We start from the raw sequence: 8706 nt of genomic DNA, 5'->3' as shown, positions 1-8706 counted from the left end.
TCCCATATCTATTGTGTCTGATAGGGGTAGCCAGTATATTTCCAGATTTTGGAAAGCCCTTTGTTCAGAAATGGGTATTACACTCTCATTTTCTTCTGCATACCACCCCCAATCTAATGGAGCTGCTGAACGTGCCAATCAATCTCTGGAGCAATACCTTCGTTGTTTCGTGTCCCACCATCAGAATAATTGGTCTGACCTCCTTCCTTGGGCTGAATTTGCTCGGAATAACGCTACTCATGATTCTTCCAGCAAAAGTCCTTTTTACGTTGTTTATGGCTAGCATCCCGTTGTTCTTCCGGCTGCTTTCTCCTCACAGGGGATGCCAGTTCTGGATGAGCATTTAGCTGGTTTACGTAATACTTGGGAGCAGGTTCAGCGTTCTTTGGTGGATTCCACTGCTCGCCAGAAGTTGCAGGCTGACGAGCATCGCAGGGCGGCTCCTTCTTATGTCGTGGGGGACAGGGTTTTGCTTTCCACGCGAAATATTCGTCTCCGGGTGCCTTCAATGAAATTGGCTCCCCGCTTTATTGGCCCTTATCGTATTTTGCATAAGGTTAATCCTGTCTCGTATGCCTTGAGTCTTCCTAAGAATCTGCGTATTCCTAATGTCTTTCATACTTCCCTGTTGAAGCCTTACATACGCAACCGCTATACACGGCATACTCCTCCTCCCCCTCCTGTCTCTGTGGAGGGTCATGAGGAATTTGAAGTATCTGCCGTTCTTGACTCTCGTGATCCTGGAAATAAGCAAACAACTCCTGACGCAATTTAAACATTCTAACAAGGACTTTACCTCGTGATAGCCAACGGACGTCGGAATGCAAAAGCAGAGCAGAATGGTGACTACCCATATCTTCACATATTATTTTAAATAGTCATGACTGTAATGGTCGACTTTTTATAAAATTAATAATCTGGACCGATTCGTCTAGCATAGTTTTAAGTGAGAGTGAAATATCTTTAGCTACCAGTGCATGGCTGTGAAGAACACAGTGAGAACTGGTGCTATTTTTTGCTACATTTTTTATTTGTGTCACAGTGCCTGCCACATTTCCAACCATTGGTTTGTAACCATCACTGCACACATCTACACATTTGTCCCAATTTATACTGTGTGTGTTCATGAACTCCTGGATACAGTTAAAGATGTTGTCACCAGTGGTATGAGTTTTCAAAGTTTCACACAGAAGCAAGTCTTCTTCAATCTGTTTGTCAAAATTATATCTAACAAAAACCAACAAAACTGAAAGTCCTGCAACATGTGTCGACTCGTCTAATTGTAGTGAGTACCCATCACGTTGATGCAGTCGAGAAATTAGTGCAGTATGGATGTCATCAGCAAGATCATGAATACGGCGCAAAACTGTGTTGTTGGAAAGTGGCACAGCTTCAATTTTTACCCAACTTCTCACTTAAAATACATGACACTATTGTTTTTTTACATGGTTTTATTAGAGATTCCCCAACTGCATGTGCATCTCCTGCAAGTGCTATGCGGTAACTCACTCTGTAAGAAGCCTCTGTGGCTTTTTCTTTTTTTTTTTATTTCAGACATTACCAGCCAAGAGATTTTCTAATACATCATTGTATAGGGCTTTGGTAAAAAGTCATCATCAATTTGGTGTTGTCTCTTCCTATCTCCTGACTTCTCTCCATAACCACTATATTTCCTCCTTTCCCTCTCTCCTCCCTCCTCCCCTCCATCCCTCTCTCCCTTCTCCCTCATCTATCTCCTCTCTTACCCTCCTCTACTTCTCCCCGAATTCCCAACCGCTTTGTATTAGGGGGCTACCCTTCTATCCTATGAGAGTCCATCACTATTCGCTCTCTCCCTTGGGAGGTAGTGGTCAGGGGTGGTGGGGGGTAGGATTAGGGGGGGGGAAATCTCTTGCTGCATTCATTCATTCATCAATCACTCACACATTAAACTTTCACGTTTACTTGGTACAGTGGTGACTTTCATCTTCATCCCTTCTGACTTATGGAAGTATATATTGTATAGATAGCTATTTCTATGGTAAGTTATTTTTTTCCTCCTGTTCTAATAATTCTAACCAGGTAAACCAGAAATTATTCTCTTTGCTGTTGCTTCGGCTTTTATTTACTCCAATTTCCATTCTTATCTGGAATTTTACTTGTTGTATGAGCTTTGCTTTGGCGAAATCATCTGTCTTTTTCCAGTTTCTCGCTATAATTATTTTTGCCGCTATCAGACAATGAATTGTCAATATCTGCTTTCTTTTAATTAACGCGGGCCATCTAAAGTGAAGCAACATCGTGTCTGGGCTAGTCTCTATTCTGATATTGTCCAGTTTGAATAACAAAGTGCTCACCCAGCTCCACAACGGAGTTACTTTTTTACATTTCCACCATATGTGAAGATAATCTCCTCTTGATTCGCCACATCTCCAACATAGGTGGTCATTGTCTGTTGAGATTCTAAACAATCTTGTAGGTACCAAGTACCATTTATTTATCACTTTGTAATGGGTTTCTAATAAATGTATACTATGCACGTATTTGTTCACCTTAGCTAACGCCCCATACCAAATATCTATATCTATATTTATATGCAGAAGTTTTTCCCAACTTTTTATTGCTGTAGGGTGATGTTCAGACACCTTAGTATCGAGTATTCTAATACTTTTTGAAAATAATTTCCTTGTTTCATCATTATCAAAAGTTGCTTTTATTGCATTGTACATATACCCTTGATTCATAAATTTGTGTTTATTTAGGTAGCTGTTTACCCTTATATATGAAAAAGCTTCCTGTGGCGAAAGAGACGCTTCATTTTTTAGTATTCTAAATGGTTTCACCTTGTCATCTTTGTAAATATTTTCTATTGTGATAATATTTCCTTCTTTCCATTTTTTTAAGGAAATATTGGGTATTTCTCTTTCAAGATGCTCAATACTTTGGAATCCGAAAATTTTGTTTTGTATATCTAGTTTCTTTTTTAATTTTTCCCACATGGGGAGTAAGTGTCTCAACACATAAGAAGAAGAGCAATCACATATTTTATTATTCCATATTATGTTAGCTGATTTCTTGGTTTGACACATTTCAGCTTCTAGCCAAAACCAACCCTCTTTAAGTGTGGATTCTTTCTGCAGTAATGTTATATGATGTATTATCCCAGCCTCATAATATTTTTCTATATTTGGGTAACTAAGCCCACCTTTGCTAGTATGATTACATAAGGTGTCTGTTTTTAACCTGGGTTTTTTGCCTCTCCATACAAAATTGGAAAAAGTTGATTTTATCATTTTTATCCATGGGGGAGGGATTGTTAGCGGCAACATTCTGAACATATATATCCATTTGGGGAGAACATAGGACCTTAAGGTGTTAATTCTGCCCCACCATGATATTTCTAGTTGGCGCCAGTCCTTCAGATCTTTATTAGTTCGTTTTAGGAGGTGTAAGAAATTTATTTCCATTAGTTTATCTATATGCTTCGTTATTCTAATCCCCAAATATACAAATTCTTCTGGTTGTAGAAAACCGTATTTAGTTTGGTATTCCTTTATTATGCTTACTCCGACATTTTTATACAAAGCAATCGATTTGGTCATATTTATTTTATAATTTGAAATGGTGCTGTACAATTCAATTTCTGCCATTATTTGGGGTAAGGAGCTCTCTAAATCTTTGACATATAGGAGGGTATCATCTGCGTATAATGATATTTTTAAATCGCCCTTAACTGTGTTAAGGCCTTTTATTAATTGATTTTGTCTTATTCTTAAAGCAAAAATCTCCATAGTAATAATGTATAGGATTGGAGACAGGGGACATCCCTGCCTCGTTCCGTTTTCTAAACCAAACCAGGAAGAACATATATTTTGACCTACCGATCTTGCTGATGGGTTGGCATATAAAGCTCTGATCGCATCCAGCATCCACCCAGAGATATTGAATGCTTCCAAGGCCCTAAACATGAATCCCCAACTGACCCTGTCAAACGCTTTCTCTGCGTCTAAGGACAGGATCAGGAGGGGATCCCCGCTTTTGTTCGACATGTCCATTGCGTCTATTAGCCTCCTCACGTTATTACCCGAGTTTCTCCCAGGGATAAATCCACTTTGATCTGGATTAATTATATCCTCCAATATTGTTTTTAATCTCTTAGCTAAGATTGATGCAAACAGCTTAACATCCACATTTATTAAGGAAATTGGTCTATAGTTTATTACTTCAGTTGGTTTTTTACCTGGTTTTAGTATTGGCAGGACATTTGCTTTCAGCATTTCTTGTGGGAACGCTCCCTTTTTTATGGCCTCGTTGAAAGTCTTAGTTAATGGATCTGCAATTATATCTTTCATATCTTTGTAAAACCTATTACCGAATCCGTCTGGTCCTGGAGTTTTATATTGTGCCAGTTTATTTATTTGTTCTAATACCTCTTCTTTTGTGATTTCTTTATTTAGGTTTTTTCTTTGTTCTATGGATATTTTGGGGATTTTCACCCCCTTAAGATATTTTTCTATTTTCTCATTTGAATTATTTTTAGGTAAATTGTACAGGGATTTATAGAATTGATTAAAAGCTTCTCCTATTTCTTTAGGTGCTATGCATGTTTTCCCATCATATATGATTTTATCTATTCTATTATCTGCTTTCCTTTTTTTTAGTTGGTTTGTTAGTATTTTATCTGCTCTATTTTGCCGGTAATAATATTTAATTTTTAATTTAACCATTTTTTTTTCTATGTTTTCTAAGATTTTATTTTTTATAGTCTGTTTAATTTGTTCTATTTTGATTTGACCTTCTCTATTTGGGTTATCCTTGTATTCTTTAATAATTTGATATAATTGAATATACCACATAGCCAACCTCGATCCTTCTGATCTTTGGGTATCTTTTTTAATCTTTATACAATGCCCTCTAATCGTTGCCTTATATGCACACCATGTTGTTATATCTGGTATCTCTAACGATTTATTTTCTATAAAAAAATATTTAGAGGTCTCTTTCAAAAATTCTTGATTTTCTTTTCTGTAAAGAATTGACTCATCTAATTTCCAGGTTGTCCTTGAATGATTGATCTTCCCTTCTTTTAATGTCATTATGATACTGTTATGATCAGACCATATCATAGTTTTTATCTCTATTTGTTCAACTTTTTCTATTACTCTTGTATCACCTATGAAAAAATCAATCCTAGAGTATGAATTGTGAGGCCATGAATAAAAGGAATATTCTTTATTTATTGGGTTTCTTATTCTCCAAATGTCGTATAAGTTGTTCTTTTTAATAATGTTAGAGAAGGTTTTAATGTTCCTAAGTTTAGTTTTGTCTATGTTTGTATTGTTCTCTCTATGTGTGTCCATTTCTATATCCAACACACAATTAAAATCTCCCCCCAATAATATACAACCCATAGCAATTTTATCTACTCGATCTAGGATTTGAGAAAGTAGTTTCATCGGATTAGTATTAGGCAAATATATATTTACCAATGTATATAGATCACCATTAATTATACAAACTAAAATTAGGAACCTTCCTTCGACATCACTCTCCTGATGTTGTATTTCTACTTGTATATGTTTTGAGAACATGATTGCTACCCCTGCCCTTTTTTCCTCTTTTTTAGATGAAGTGAATACCAATGGAAAAAATTTCTTACACCACCCAATTTTCTCCTCAAGGATCCAATGTGTCTCCTGTATTAGTGCCACTATATTTTCAGATACTAAATAATCTTTAAAAGCCCATTTTTTTTTGGAGTATTTAAACCCTGAATGTTAATTGAAATTAATTTCACCATTTAATGACTGATTAGCCATCCTCTTTTTTTTCCCCGTTGCTTAACCCTGATCACCATGTCGTTCACCACTGTACCTAAGTCATTCATTCTACACATACATTCTTCCATTTTATTATCTTCTACTAAAATCTCTATATTGTTTAGAGATCAATACTAACATTAGCTTAAGTTGCCTGTTTATAGGCAATCTCTAAGTCCTATTAAGAACTCATGGGCGAAGTAATTTGGGCGTTGTGGCGGTACAGATTAGTTTATCTGCTCTACATTTATTATTTGATTATCACATATTCAGATTCTATGTATATCTCTCTCTCCTCCTTCCTCCTCCCTCTCCTCTCCCCGTCCCCCCCCCCCCCCGTGTACTTAAGGAGAGGGGAGATGAAGAGAGGGGAAAAAAAAACAAAAAAACCCGTGCCTATTATTTCGTTGTGGTTTACACTACTCTACTTCAATCCTCAAAATATAATTTACTCTAAGTGTTTACTTATATCACACTTGAAAAATATTGTGCTTTAGTGCCTATGTTCTCTGTTATATTCTTTTATATAGTGCTTCTATTATCCCTAACTATAGTGCTCCCTTTATTATTTACTCTTTTTATTCCTAAACTCAGAGAGAGGTGTATATATATTGATTCCAGCTTCCCCATTATTTACAGTCTTATGTCTAACTCTAATCATGTCTTTTCTGCTCCGTGTTTATATTTTGTTCTCTGTTGTGTTTACTACTAGTGTACATACATGCAAATTATTGTGTCATTACATTGTACTCGTGAGTCTGTAACTATTATTTTATAAATTATTCTATTCGCCGTGATGGGGAAAAAAAAAAAAAAAAAAAACTACATTTATTCTTCCCTCTCCTTCTCCCCGCCCCTATTCTGATGCGAGATTCGTTTAATGTTAGTTGTTTCTCCTTTATCCAGGCTGCTATTTTGTCCGGCGAATCGAAAACCTCTGCATACTCTTCCATAAACACTTTTATAGCTGTTGGAAAAATCCACGAATATTTTATATTGTGTTGCCTTAATATAGCTGTTGTTGGTCCATATTTTTTTCTTTGTGCTCGAGTAAAGAAAGACAAGTCTGGGAAGATTTGTATATTTTTAAATTCTTCTCCATGCGGGTCTTTTTTCCTGCTTGTTCTCAGTATTATTTCTTTAAATTGAAACGATTGAAAGCAGCAAATTATATCTCTTGCTTTATTATCTGGGATACTTTTGGGTTTAAACACCCTATGATATCTTTCCATATTGCAATTGAATTTTTCCACTTCAATCCCCCAGGCTTTCCAGAGGTTGATTACATAGTTTGGTATCTTCTCTTGCTCTATATTTTCTGGTACATTTCTTATTCTCAAGTTAATTACGCCGAGAGCGATCTTCCAAATCTCCCAGTTTCGTTTCTAGTGCATTAATTTTCTTTGTCAGTTCTTTATTTTGTTCTAATATTATTTTTTCTTGGAATTCTATAGATGTAATTTTTTCTTCCGCCGTATTTATTTTTTCTGTCAGCTGTCTCATTTGGCCAAGGATCTCTTCCGAACTCTGATTCATATGCTTCATTAAAGTTTTGGATTGGGATTCTAGGCATCTTTCTAACAGTTCTGCAGTTATCTGTGTACTAGGTATGCTCTCTTGGCTACTCTGTGATTCTTCGATTCTTGAAGTTGTTAGGGATGTATTCTCTGTATGTTTCTCTTTAATTGTTTTATTAGGAGGTGAGAAAAAGTTTGTGGTTTCTTTTCCTAGTTTAGTATTCTTTTTCTCCTTTTTTTGGATTATTTTCTCTTGGGATTTTGCTGCCATTTTGCTGTGCTCTTTTCTCAATTTCCCTCCTTTCTCCCCTTTTTTCCGTTTTTTTTTTTATTTATTTTTTTTTATTTTTTCCTCTGTTCTTACGGTTCTCCCTTCTTTTTTTTTTTCTTCCTTTCTACCTCGAGAGGCAGCACCAATCAGTAGCCTCTACTCTTACAATCTTCTCTACCAGTCCACAGCGGAAGAATCAATTTTTTTTTTTTTTTTTTTTTTTTTTAGAGACCTATCTTTAATAGCCAGGTTTTCCAGTTTTAATGGTCAAAAAAGATACATCAAACTAAACACTGGCCTAAACATTAATTGTTTGGTCTCTACCGCGTTCTCATGGAAAAACAAACCAAAAAAAACAAAAAACGTTTAACTACTGGAATATGTAAGCCATATAAAAAAAAGAAAGTCCGTGTCTCAGTACTTTCGTCACAGTTTTTAGTCCTTTAACCATGTAAGGCAAATGTCAAATCACACTTTCCACAATAACCTACTGGTATTTCTCATTCGGTTACCTGATTACATCATAGCAATGCAGTTTTCCAATTAGCATGTACAATCTTGTCTAAGACAGTATGAATTAAACTTTGGGTTTAGACTTAACAGGAACCTGTATATAACATTACAAGTTTCTACTCTAGCAGCCTAATGGATACGAGGAAATTAGCCTCAGCCCTAGCCATACACATATAATCCCCCTTTTGGCGTTGATTTCTTGTTTGCTTAAATGGGCTATGGGCTGTGGGCTATATTTGTATATCTCCCACAGAGTAGATGGGAGGGAGAAAAAAGGAGTCAGAAAGAGACTCTCTACTTATCTTATCTCTGCCGGTGGAAATTCAAATTCCTCTGGCCCCATTCGAGTTGTTTCTTCGGGGAACTTAGCTGGCAGCTTAGCTGGTAACTTCCCAATCCGGACCTGCAGGTATGTTCCTGTTGCCGACCTTGTCTCCACCATCTCCCGCTCACACACTCCTGTGGCTTTTTCATTAGCATGTTGAAATTTTGTGCTCATAAATTGTTTAATCTTCTGATACTCCTTTAGCTTTCACTTAAAAAAGGCAATGTTTTTATCTTTGTATTCTGCGTAGTTTTGCTCAATATGACAATGTAATTTAGCAGG

The sequence above is a fragment of the Pelobates fuscus genome, chromosome 3, assembly GCF_036172605.1.
Source record: "Pelobates fuscus isolate aPelFus1 chromosome 3, aPelFus1.pri, whole genome shotgun sequence".
Taxonomy (NCBI): domain Eukaryota; kingdom Metazoa; phylum Chordata; class Amphibia; order Anura; family Pelobatidae; genus Pelobates; species Pelobates fuscus.
The sequence above is the reverse complement of the archived record's forward strand: the minus strand, read 5'-3'. Positions refer to the sequence as shown.